This window comes from Manis pentadactyla, chromosome 5, assembly GCF_030020395.1.
Source record: "Manis pentadactyla isolate mManPen7 chromosome 5, mManPen7.hap1, whole genome shotgun sequence".
Classification (NCBI taxonomy): Eukaryota; Metazoa; Chordata; class Mammalia; order Pholidota; family Manidae; genus Manis; species Manis pentadactyla.
Window position 1 is genome coordinate 79,865,046 of NC_080023.1, and position 12,504 is coordinate 79,877,549.

The 12,504-nt window shown below is 33.7% G+C and overlaps 1 protein-coding gene across 6 annotated transcripts in view; it reads left to right on the forward strand.

The window, feature by feature from the left end:
- Positions 1-12,504, forward strand: part of BMPR1B (bone morphogenetic protein receptor type 1B) — a 392,832-nt gene that overhangs the window by 231,857 nt on the left and 148,471 nt on the right. For 2 of the 6 annotated variants that reach the window (XM_036914082.2, XM_036914080.2), the window contains exon 2: positions 575-670. The exons of 3 other annotated variants lie outside the window; for them this stretch is intronic. The gene's annotated coding sequence lies outside the window, so the exon portion shown is untranslated. Of the gene's footprint in view, positions 1-99; positions 671-12,504 lie in introns of those variants that run through there. One more of the 6 variants, XM_036914079.2, reaches the window with a different exon arrangement.

Here is a 12,504-nt window from a genome sequence, read left to right on the forward strand (position 1 = left end):
TTTCCCACATCTTTTGGTCATTCATAATATATAGTAATTCAGTTTTATAAAGCTTAATTGAATGACATTTAGGTATGACTTTTATAAATGGTTTGAGATGTTGTTTGGCCTTAACAAAGGCAGTATTTCCCTTATTGTCTTCTACTCCACCCAGCCCCCCTTTTCTCCACCTGCTTGAGGAAAACTATTTCTCCAGACTAACCTCATAATTGCCCTTTTGTGCCTGATTTGTGCCTCAAGAAAGACCCACAGCATCTGTAAAGCTGGCAGCAGAATGGTATTTGCAGGCAGCACAGGGTTGCTGGGTAGTGAGCCAATGCACAGCTTTGTCTGAGCAGCTGAGAACTTTGCCGGCGTATTACCACGGTGTTCAGTAACACAGACCTGTGCCATGAGCAAGTAAAGCACTGAGCAAGTGTCAGGGTCAATATTTATAGACCACTACGTAGCTGCCTTGCAGAGAGAAAGAACGAAAGGAGAAACACGCACGTAGAGGGCAAGGAAAGACAGACTGTGGTGGAGGGAACTGTAATTTCCAATTGTTTTCCTCAAACAAATTCTTTTTAACTGTCAGGTTCAAACTTCTGCTGAATCATAACCATTTGGCGCTGAGCTATGACAAGAGAGGAAACAAAAAGTTAAATGAACAAGCCTGCCATTAAGTGAGAAGGTAAGTGATTAGCCAATTCAGTCTCGCTTTTACTCGTAAACTCCATCTCCCTGTTGGCCGCTCTGCATCAGTAAGCAAAGGGCTGTGTGGTGTGTGAAAGCTAATAAGGGAGGGCTGCCTGCTGTTTCGGAATGTTCTTGGTAGCAGTGTAGTTTTGGGTACTGCTCTTAAGAAGTGCTGTGTACATTCATAATATGCTAAGTAATGTGGGTGGTGGGAATGGCTCTTGAACAGTAATTTCATGCTGTATCTTGTCAGTAAGTTTCTATTTCTTCATTCTGTCAAACTTAAGGTCTTCTGATTAGTAAATTCCTATTTGTTTTTATATCATTATTAAAGCCTGACTATTAGTGAGTTTATAGTAGTGAGTGGTCCAGAAATGGAAGTAGGGCAGAGTTCAGATGAACCTGTGAAGACATAGTAGATGTTGTCAAGATGTGCAAGCTGTGAAGGTGAGTGACATGAGGTCTTTTGAAAAGAAAGCCCATGTGTATCAGACAGTGCACTAAATTGAGCTAATGACTATCTTTGGGAATAGGGAGAACTGGAAGGAATGAAAAGTAAGAACCGCCTTCTTAATCCAAGATGCACAAGGCTCAGCATTTAGCAGTGTCTCTGCTTATCCAGGTGACTTGCTACATTGGTTCCTTACAAAATGTGATTCCTTACTCAAGACCTTGAGCTGCCATCTCTTGGTCCGCATTCATAGTTTGTTTAGTTCTTTCATCACATGTAGTACTTCGGCATGTTTCTCTGTGTATTCATAGTGCTTTAGTATGTTAATTTGTCATCATTGTTTTTCATATCCCAGATTAACATTAAATGCAGTGGGGCTGAAGGACACAGAAATTGTTTTTTATTTATTTTTTGATTAGAACACCCATGAAATTTATAAATTAAGATGTTTTATGTCTACTACACATGGCTTGGAAAGTAAATATGTTGCTTTACTAGAAGTATGTCATCAACTAGATGAAACTTATGTACTGACGTAGTGTTTCCCTGTTGTTGATTTTAAGTTGTGGAACTATAAGCATTAGCATGATATTTAAAATGTTCAGTTTGGGTTATAGGTGCTGATTATAGTTCCAAGGGGTTTACCCTGTTACATATTTAAATTAAAAATGAGAACAGTATTAAGGTTGCTCTAGAGCTTAAACTGCAAGCCACTGGAGATACGAGGAACATCTAGTACTCAGGACAGGTTTTGTGTCAGGACTGATATTCAGGAACCAGCACATTCAGAAGTGGAGTAAAGCCACATCCCAGATAGCAGGTAGAACAGGTCTAAAAGTAAAGTAAATGGCTTAATATGAGGCCCATAGCTGTATAATGTTTCTTTTGTGTAATCATATATGATTTTCAAAATGATGTAAAATATTTCACAGTTTTACTAATTCAGAAATGGTTTAAGGTAAATCCAATCTCTTAATTTAAACTGTACTTTTTGTGCTTCAAGCTCTTCCTACCAGTTTATTTATGAGTTTGATATAGATTTTTGACCACAATATGTTTATTTTGAAAATGAAACTATGGTTGGTTTAGAATGGGTATTTCCCAATTAAATTTTTTTTGCTACTGTTTTTGGGTAATATCTCATGATTAAGATTGTAATTTCAGTTCTTTATTCAACATCTTTTACCTGTTCACTTTATATTTTGCATACATTCATGATAATTGCTTTCTTATGCCTTTTTATTGGTTTTATTTTTATACCTTCTGGTGTCTTCTTTCTGAAGTATACTCAGGAAACTTTGGGCAAAAAGAAAAAAAACAGGCCAGATAAAATTACTACAATAAAAGAAAGTTGTCTCTTGAGAAAATTGTGATATTGGTTAACAATGTCTAAAATGGGGTGCATGTTGGGTGAAGCATTTTAAGACTTGAAATACCTTCTCAATATTATTTGGCTTTAATAGAAATCCTGATATTGGTTATTTATCATTTTCATAAATTATATTTTGTATGTAGGCATATTATAAAAAACAAACATGGCACAATTTATATCTATTGAAGCAAGATTTGAATTTAGTGTGAATATCAATATTAACCTCCTAATGGATCTCACTGGTCCTAGTCTCATTTGTTATACCAGTCCATCTGCTACACCCCACATAGAGGGATCAATCTCCTGCCCCCGTGAACACTTTGCTTTCCTGCTGAAGCCCTCCTATCCCTGGCTCAGTGTTGCTCAGAGATAAAGGTCAGTCTTCTTGGCATGATCAGTGTCTTCTTGACCTACCTGCTACTTTTGTTCCCTATTCATTTTCTGCTATTCCTTCTAGGCTATTTTCAACATCTCCCTTACTGACCCATGAGAGCATTCTTCTTCCTTGTCTTATGTTCCAGCAATATTGAACATCTTGTGTTTCTTAAAATAGTCCATGATGTTTTACTCTTTTCTGGGGTGGTTTATGTTACTCCCTCAATCTTGAAAAACCCTCCTCCCAGTCTTTGCCCTTCAGTCTCAATGAAGGTATCCCTCCGCAGGGGCTGGTCTATTGTCAGCTTCTGTGGTTTGGCCTCCTGTATACATCTCTGTTACACCACTTTGCAAAGTTTGATGATTCTAATGTTTTGTGCTTCTTTTTCCACATGAGATTGTCAGCTACTTGTAGCCAAGTTTTAAATTTTATTCTTTTCCTCTAACACCTAGAAAGTAACACTCAAGAAGTTGAGCCAAAGAAAAACTTTATCCTATTTATTTTAAACCCACTTCTTTTGTAGACTTTTTAATATATTTTAAGATGTCGATTAATTGGATTGAAGGAAAACCCCTCAAATAGATGGTAAATGCTTCTGAAACACTTAACTAAAGTATTTTGTTTCTCTAGCATTAATCACAATAACATGGTATATGTGTTTATCCACACTAGCAGTATTTGTTGAATTCATAAAGTTAGCTGAATAACAAAAGTTCAAAATTATATTAGTTAGCACATATGAATTCACAATAAATAGCCCAACAGTGTTGTTTAATTAGTTTGACAAAATCTTTCAACAAAACCAGCAAATTGCTGGACCCATGTGGACTGCTGTGATAAACTGAATGATGCCCTAGCAAACTAAAGACAGTATTACACCTTCCAAAAGGCCCAGAGAGAATTTCAGAAAAGAATGGGTTCATACTCTCACATCCTAGAAAATTAGAATGGAATAACTCCCAGTGTTACTGATAAAGGTATACTTCTTAATTTTATTTACTGTTATAGAGAAAGTTAGAGATTTAAGGAAACAAAAGACAGTCCATGGGTTAAGAAATTCATAAACCTGAAAGGGAATGTTCCAATTCAGTCAAAAGAGGAATTTGCTCCTCAAAATAGAAATGTTGAAAGAAAAGGATGTCAGTGTTTAAAAAAGTAGTTGAGAAACAGCAGCTGTTTCTTTTAGTTCTGATACTCAGTACAAACAAAATTTATTTTGTCTTTGTGTTTTTTTATTTCCTCACATACAATCTAAAAAGCTCCCTTTGTATGTGAAATATTTTGTATTCCAAAAACAGAAGTAAAACTTCATACACAATTTAGAGTAATTTGCAACTTTCCTTATTCTGATTTTTTTACTTCTTAGTGTACTCTACCAGCAGTTTCCACTATTGCTGAAGCTCATAAACTTCATGAAGACTTGAATATGACTCTTTTGTTTGTTTAACCTTGAACTGTATCTTTCTTTGGAATGAAAACAAGATTGGTATTTTCATAGGAAAATTTGGTAACCTTTTAATTTGCTTAGAATGGACCATAATTCAATCTGGGATTCTTTTTCTGGTGTATTTTGCCCACATCCTATCCTGTAGTTATATAGGTATGGAGAAGGTGCCTTACCAAAGACTTATGGGTATAAATTTTATATGTCTCACTGGCATGCTAATCAGTATAAATATTGTACAACTGGAAGAGCAAGAACTTTTTGGTCACAGACATAGAAATGTCATCCATTTCTCATCAGCCAGTGATGAGCGAACCCCAAGCTTGCCTCAGTATTAAAAGATGCAAAAACAAACAAACAGAAGAGAAGAGCACTATTACCACCACCATGAAGTCAAAGAACTTTGTGGTTGGAATGATGCAGAAAGGATTTTACTGGAATAGTGAAGGTTTATTTTATTATTGTTAGCAACTTGCCTTAGCAACTTATGTTGCCAAAGTTTTTCTATAGCTTTGCATAGTACAGAGTTCATAAAACATGGGAGGAAAAGAATAAATTAATCAGGAAAGTGGAAACTTAAAGATCCCTCCTGCTTCACCTATTTCATTTTATAGATACAGGCAAGTGTGGTATGAAAAGGTAACCTAAGATGCCAAGCACCAGCTTTAAAGTAGCTCGTTAAGGTTTTGATTAAGAAAATACATAATGATAAGGCCAGTATTCTAACACTGTGGCTTTTCCTATCCTATCCGTTTGTAATTGCTGTTTTTACTCTGCATATTGTTTGTAAAGCCTAATTTGCCTTATCTTTGTGTTTTATATTGTTTTAGACTCCTTTGCATTATTTCCTAACTGCTGAAAGTTATAGATAGTAATTATTGCTCCCAGCTGGGATGGACTACTTTTCTACTTACAGCCATAGTTAAAAAATATATATATATGTATGTGTATCTATGTATAATATATATTAAAATATGTATATATCTACATATGTATGTAAAATGGGCATTCCTGACCCTCCCCCATTCTCTTTGGTAGCATAGTCAGATTTATGCCCCATAACTGTTCTTTTCAGTAGAACGTGGCAGATTATCCTGAGGCAAAAGACAGAAAATACAAAAACAAAGTTTATACTTTGATTATATTTAAGGTATTTTAATATGGTTATATTTTGTTTCAAAACTTTTTTTTTAGATGATTATTTGCTTTAATTTACAGTTGGAAAAAATTTGATTAAAACAAAAATCAAAGAACCAAATTATGCTTTTCCAGATTACATTGACTTTCATCTAGCATTCCTTTAAAAATATAAATAATTAAAGAGGCAGGGAGAAGCAAAACAGGCTTATTTTCTACATGTCCTTTTCAAGTAAAACTTTGCTCCTCTCTTCTTGTCCCCACTGCTCCCAAAGAAACTGGGGCTCTTTGATTCCTCCCATTCTTATTAATATTAAGGTCCTGGGAAAAAATCACTTGTATACTTAAAGAAGAAAGTTTTTGAGCAAATAGCTGAAGGCTTTTCTCAGCATTAGCCTGTGATTTCTGTACCTTCCTACTTCCTCCTCCCTCACATCAAAATCAAAGTGAACATCTCTACCCATCTCCCCAATCTATGAAAAAACACTGATTACTCCTTAATGAACATTTTCCTTTGCATTGATAGTTTGCACTTCAAATACATATTATCTTTATTTTTGAATTATTGCCTGCTAAGAAATTTATAATTTTTAAATCATTCCAAATATGATAGATGAAAGTGAGTTTAATTTGCTTAGTTTAATATAATTTAATTTATATTTTTAATTACTAGTGAACTTAAATCTGAGGGGGTTGTTAGTTATTAACATTTTATTCTTTACCATTGATCTATTTACACACTCTCTTTAGAAGCTGTATTCCTCTTACTGGTTTAGAAGGATTTTTATTTTTAATTAAAAGATCTTCATTCTTAAAGTTCTGTTAGTGGCAACTGTTTACACCAACTTCTGATTACTTTTTAACTTTGTTTTATGTTTTGAAACATAAATATGCTTTGAAATGTCTTTATTAAATCTAAGTATCTTCTCCATCTCTTTTGAAACTTACAAGGCTCTTTTCTAAACAGAAGTAGGAAAAATATTTTTCTTTTTTTTTTTTTAATAATTATTTTTTATTGAAGGGTAGTTGACGCACAGTATTACATTACATTAGTTTCAAGTGTACAACACAGTGGTAGAACATTTATATACATAATTCTAGGTTCCAGCTATCACCCTACCAAGCTGTTACAATATTTTTCTATATTTTTATGATTTAATTCATTAACTGTTAATGCTATGATTTATAAGAAATTTATTTTTAGTATTGTTGAACCATTAATCCCTTTTCCCACTTTTTTTGTGAAGTCACTTTATCTCACACTCTTGTGGTACAAATTTAAATCTTTGTGTTACCTCTCAGTTTCTGTTGCATTAAAAATTTTATGTCTGTGGAAGAAAAGTTCATGTTTCTTGTTAAATGAAATTTAAGCATTGGAACATGTTAGAGTGTTGCTGGATTTAACTTGGCATGTTCCTTGAAATTACTGTAGATAGTAGGCTGTGCATATTACTTGTGTTAAAGCAGACCTAATGAGAATATGATTTTGTGTGAGTGAAAAATTATGCATTTAATAATAGCCATCATTTATCAAGGGTTTCTAGATATATATGTGGTGTTTACAAAGAACTCTTAACTACATAATTTCATTTAACCCTTGTAACAGACCTTCAAATGACTTATACTGATATCTTTTTCTCAGGATAAAGAAACTGAGACCCCAAATTGTGAAATAGCTTGATCAACCTCAGATAGCTAATGAGGGACAGAGTCATGATTTAAACTAGAATCCGGCCAAAGTCTTTTAGGAGTCTTTTGAGGAAGCATTGCTAAATAGAGAAATTATGTTTTGGCCATAAGTACTAATAATGCATGTCTGTAGGGGTCAGATAGCAGTAACCTTCCCAACTTGTGTCCATCTGTGAAAAAAATAAGCTCAGAAACAATGACTTTCGAAGTGTAGAGGCAAGTTGATGAAGTTAGTGATACAAGGAGCTATTTATTATTTGGGATTAGCACCGAAGATACCAGAATCTTAAAATGAACAGAAATAATCCTATACTTTGTCAACTTGGAAGCAGTTAAAAAATCTTTAGTTTCTTCAAATTTTAGTATTGTTGTTCTAGTCCAAGCCAACTTATTCTTCAGTTCTCTGTCAGGTCCTTAGTACACAGCACCATGCCCTCCATCACATACCTGCTCATGATCTTAGCAGGAAATTGGCAAAGGGCTGCTAGGTTTGCAGGGAATGACTGTTCCATCTGGGTTCCTAATTCTGTAACTGAAGTTTCACTTCGGGCAGAAATGACTCTACTTACACAACACCCTTTGCTCTCACCTCTGTTTTAAGTTGCTTAGTTAAGAGACTCACAGTTGTTGCTGTAGCATAAAGCTTTGGTATTTAAAGCAGGAAAGGAAGTTCTAGATGTTTTGGCACCACTAGAACTCACTACTGATACAATAATTAGCTACCTGGAAGGATGTAAAAAGGGTAGCTTAATTTGCTGTGAATGGACATACCTAATAAATATGGTTTCTGTTTGCATATGTGTGTAGGGGGAAAGACCAATATATAAAAGTTTATATTCAAAGAAATAATTGGCAATCTTGATTGTTTTTGTACATTCAGCCACCATGAAGTAATTTGTTTTGTTTTCCTCTTTATCACAAGGCAAACAATTTTGCTTAAAGATAATATAAGATTGTTTTTGGCCTTGGGCCGCTCTGCCCTTTGTTGATACATTGGTACGTCTGTAGTGAGATGTACACAATTCACTGAGATTTTTGTTTTATAGCCCTGCCTTAGAATACTTGAAAGTAAATTATACCTTTTAGTTAATAAGCAGGTTGTTCTTGTATTGTTACTTGGAAAAGTGTGCATCAGTCAATTCTGTACTAATTAACAGTCTTAAAAAGTCTAAATAGGCCATTCATACTATTCTTTCTTTATTTCAAAAAAATTTTTTTAGTTTCCTGTTTTACTATAAAGATTATTAGAACTGCACAGTGTATAGTTGGGGCATAATTGTATACATGATCTCGTATTTTAATTCCCCAGGTAAATATATTTTCTGGGCAAAATTCATTAAGATTCTCTTTTCCATTTCTCTCTATTCCAATGTTAACTTTATTAGTAAATCAATATATCATTATTCACAGTAGTAGTTATGTTATTAACCTTGAAGTATATTTCCGTGTTTATTTTCAGAGGTTTGTTGGCAAATCAAACTTGGCAATAATAGAGAAGGAAAGCATGGTGACCTGGGACACACTGTTCTCCTGAAGTAGTTCATGGTTCTTTGTGTAAATTTTTTTGTTTATTTGTTTTAAATTAGCCACCATACAATGTGTATAGTCTTTTGAGTTATTCATTAATGCTCCATATATAATCATCTTAAATTGTAATTGGTAGAAATAGACAATTATTTTAAATGATTTTTCTTTTTCCTGTACTGTTGCAAAGTAGATTGGTACAGTTTCCAAAGCAAAATGCAAGCTTAAAATACATCACTGAAACCATGTGTTCTTAACTAGAGGAGTTAGTTTCCTGTTCAATTTCAAGCTATGCTTTTACCTAATGTTCCTCTAGTGGAAAAGAAATGTGATATTTACGCTAACATGATTTCAATTTCTTAATAGTTCCAAACTATATATGATTTTCCCAGAGACTGAGAATCAATTTTTAAAAATTTAGTTAGACTTTATTAAAATATTTTCTCTGATATTTATATGTTTCTGTTTATTACCTCAATACTGTCAGTGATATTAATTGATGCTTTTAGAGACATAAAACATACTTCAGGTTAAGCACTGGTTTACATACACCGTAAGGCCTGTAGAACACAGTGATGGCTTATTGTCTTTTGCACCTCTATCCCATACTTACTGTAAGGCTGCTCATTTCCATATGTTGGGCAGTTCAACAGACAGGCTGACCTCAGTTGATCTGGTGGCCAGCATAGCATCACCCATCCAGCCAGGAGCTACGCAGCCATCAATTGCCAATTTCCCTTCTCATCCCCCCACCTGCCCCTTGTTACCGTCTTCATTTCTCTGCTTGCTATTCTCCCTTTCCCTTCTTTGTTTCCTGGTTATTTTTTAATCTTATTCATAAATGTCAGTTGCATCTTAGCCAGTTATCTGTCATACCAAGTTGTTATTGGTTTTCTTTTTTACTTCAACATTTTTATTCTTACTTTCTATCTTCCTTCTATCATCAATTATATCAGAAAACTTTTTTGTGTGCAATTTGAAGAAAATCCTTCCAATTTTAACAGAAATTATCAAGTGCCTGGAAGGAGCAGAAACATGTATCATAAAATGTTAAAGTGCAATTAGTATCATTCCCTATTTCCCTAAAGTTATTTACTTTCTTGTTTTATAATTAATGGTGACTTGATCAACATTATGTCATGGATATTTGTATATATGACAACAATCTCATTTAACCTTTGCAGTAATTCTGTGAAGAGGTTTTTATCACCCCTGTTTTAAAGATAAGAAAATGAAAATTCAGGGAAGTTAAATAATCATGCTTAGGATCTCATAGCTTGGAAAGCAGGAGATGTAGGATTGGAACCAGTTATTTCTGACTCTAAAAACTTCAGAGTGTAGTGTATGATTTTTTTTTAAATAGGTAATTTCACTTTCCTACTTTTACAAATTGTGAAAAGTTTGAGATGCAGCACAGCAACACAAGCCACTTCCCAGTTAGTAGAGGTCCAAACCAGAGGCAGCAACTCCTTTCCCTATAAGGAAGACAAGGCTCTGTTGATATTTACAAACAGAAAAAAGTAAATCTTAAGTTTTGTATATTTTTCTCATTTAAATCCATATTTTTCTCACTTTTGTAGTTCTACCAAGGTTAATTTATGTAAAGAGAGAGCAAAAACAAATACTTAAGAAAGTATGTTCTTCCAAATAAATCCATGCTATGCTCTAAAACATTTTTGAGGCTGTTGAAATCTTCCTCTGTAATCTGTATACTTGTTGCTTTCAGTTAGACTCTAATAGATTTTCTCATTATTTGTATATCACACCAGCACAGCATGAATTTTCACACTACTATAAAAGATGGATACTTATAGATTACTTGGAGACGAGTCACACTGCTTATAGATTAACTTAGAATTCTGCCTTGCTCTGCTTTCCAGGTGCTTTATTGGGGACAGGAAATAACATTTAAACAAATTTTATCTTTAGTTAAGGAATCTTTTTATTTAAAGGATGATATGGATGAAATTAAAACTGTAAATAAAATTGACCTTTAGGAATTATCTGTTGATTTTCCATGCTGTTCCTAGCCCCATACTGGTAAGATACAATTTAAGGTTGTTATAAATTACAACTCTGTTTGTAAAATGTTTCTTTTGAACTTTTTATCCTCCAAATGCTTTGAAGCAAACCATATGTTTTGTGAATAGAAAAATTAACGTGAAGGTGTGGGATGAAGATGCTTGGCTGAAAAGCCAAGTATTTTGACCTTACCAGAACAGTTATTAAACTTGATCAGCTTCACTGTAATACATGAAAATGTAAAGAAGTAAATATGTAATTATATGTTAACCCACACCAACCATAATTTGAAATAATGAGCATCAGGTGCAAGTCATTTAAGAAAATACATTATGAGAGTGTTAATATTGAGAAAGTTTTATGAATTTCATTTAGTTTCTGAAACCAAGAAAAGAATTTAATATAATTATAGTGATGGAACACCTATATGGAGCTTGTGGAATTATATGGTAGTTCAGTTTGAGAACCATTGAATTATCAAATAAAAATTCTTATTTTAGAGTATAATAGTAATATTTTCCTAAAGATTTTCATAAGCTGTGTTGGTATGTCAATAAAGAGTTTATAAGGCATACAGGCCAGTTTAAATAAACTACTGCATGTTGTCTCACACTGTATGGGGGAAGGCAAGGACAGTATACTATGAAGAGTTACATAAACTATTTCGTAAAAATTCATGAAAATCTGAGTGGAGTGAATTTATCAAACTGATTTTCTTTTCCCTTAATTCTCTCTACTTTATCTCATCCCTCATCATCTCTAATGATATGCTGTAGGTTTCAGCTTTTCAGTGCCTCCTCCCATTTGTAGCGGACATCGTCAGCCCATTGTTACTCTGTTGAGTCTCTGGGGGCCTGGGATCCAAGCTGCCACTAAATCAGTGATTTAGTTATCTGTTTTGCAAACTAAAACTCACCCCTACTCACCTCATTCTATAAACAAAAGCAAGCATGGAAGAAATACTTTACCACAAAAAACAATACTTTAAAATATTTAGAAAAAGATATCTTTACTATTTTAGGGTAAGACAGGAATTTGTTTAACTAGACATAGAGCAAGCCATAAAGAAAAAGATTAATGTATTTAATGTCATTAAAATGAGAAAACAAATGTGTGTTGAACAAAGGGTACTATAAACAAGAAAGACTGAAAACTGATTTAGTGTATAGGTCATATTAAAGATCCTGTGAATCAATAGGAAAAGCAAAATCAGCCAAAATAAAAAGGGACAGGAATTTCTGAAAAAGAAAATCCAAATAGTCATTAAACATAAGAAAACTTGCTGAACCTCATTAATAGAGAAATGCAAATCAAAATGAGTGTTGTACTATTTCATACCCACCATGTTGTTAAAAATATAAAAGTCTGAAATTTACCAAATGTTGGTGTGGATGTGAAGCAACAGGAACTCTCATGCACTGTAAGTGGGAATGTAAATTGATACAAGGGAATTGTAAGTATTATCTTTTGCTCAGCAGTTCCACCCCTAGGAATATATCACTTAGAAATTCTTGCTCATATACCTCAGAAAATAAATAGGTACAGGATGTTTAATTGTAGCCGTGTCGATAATAACAAAATACAGACGAGTCTGGAAACAAGTCAACAGAGAGCAGATTGGATAAGGCAGGGAATATTTGTATACCGTGGAATTAGCATAAAAATGAAATGAATGATGAACCTCAGCTACTCTTACGAACCTGTATGAATCCCCAAAACATGCGGAATGAAAAAAGCAAGTCACAAAAACACATACAATGTGATTCCAGTTATCCAAACTTAGATCAGAGGCAAAACTGAGTAATATGGTTTTG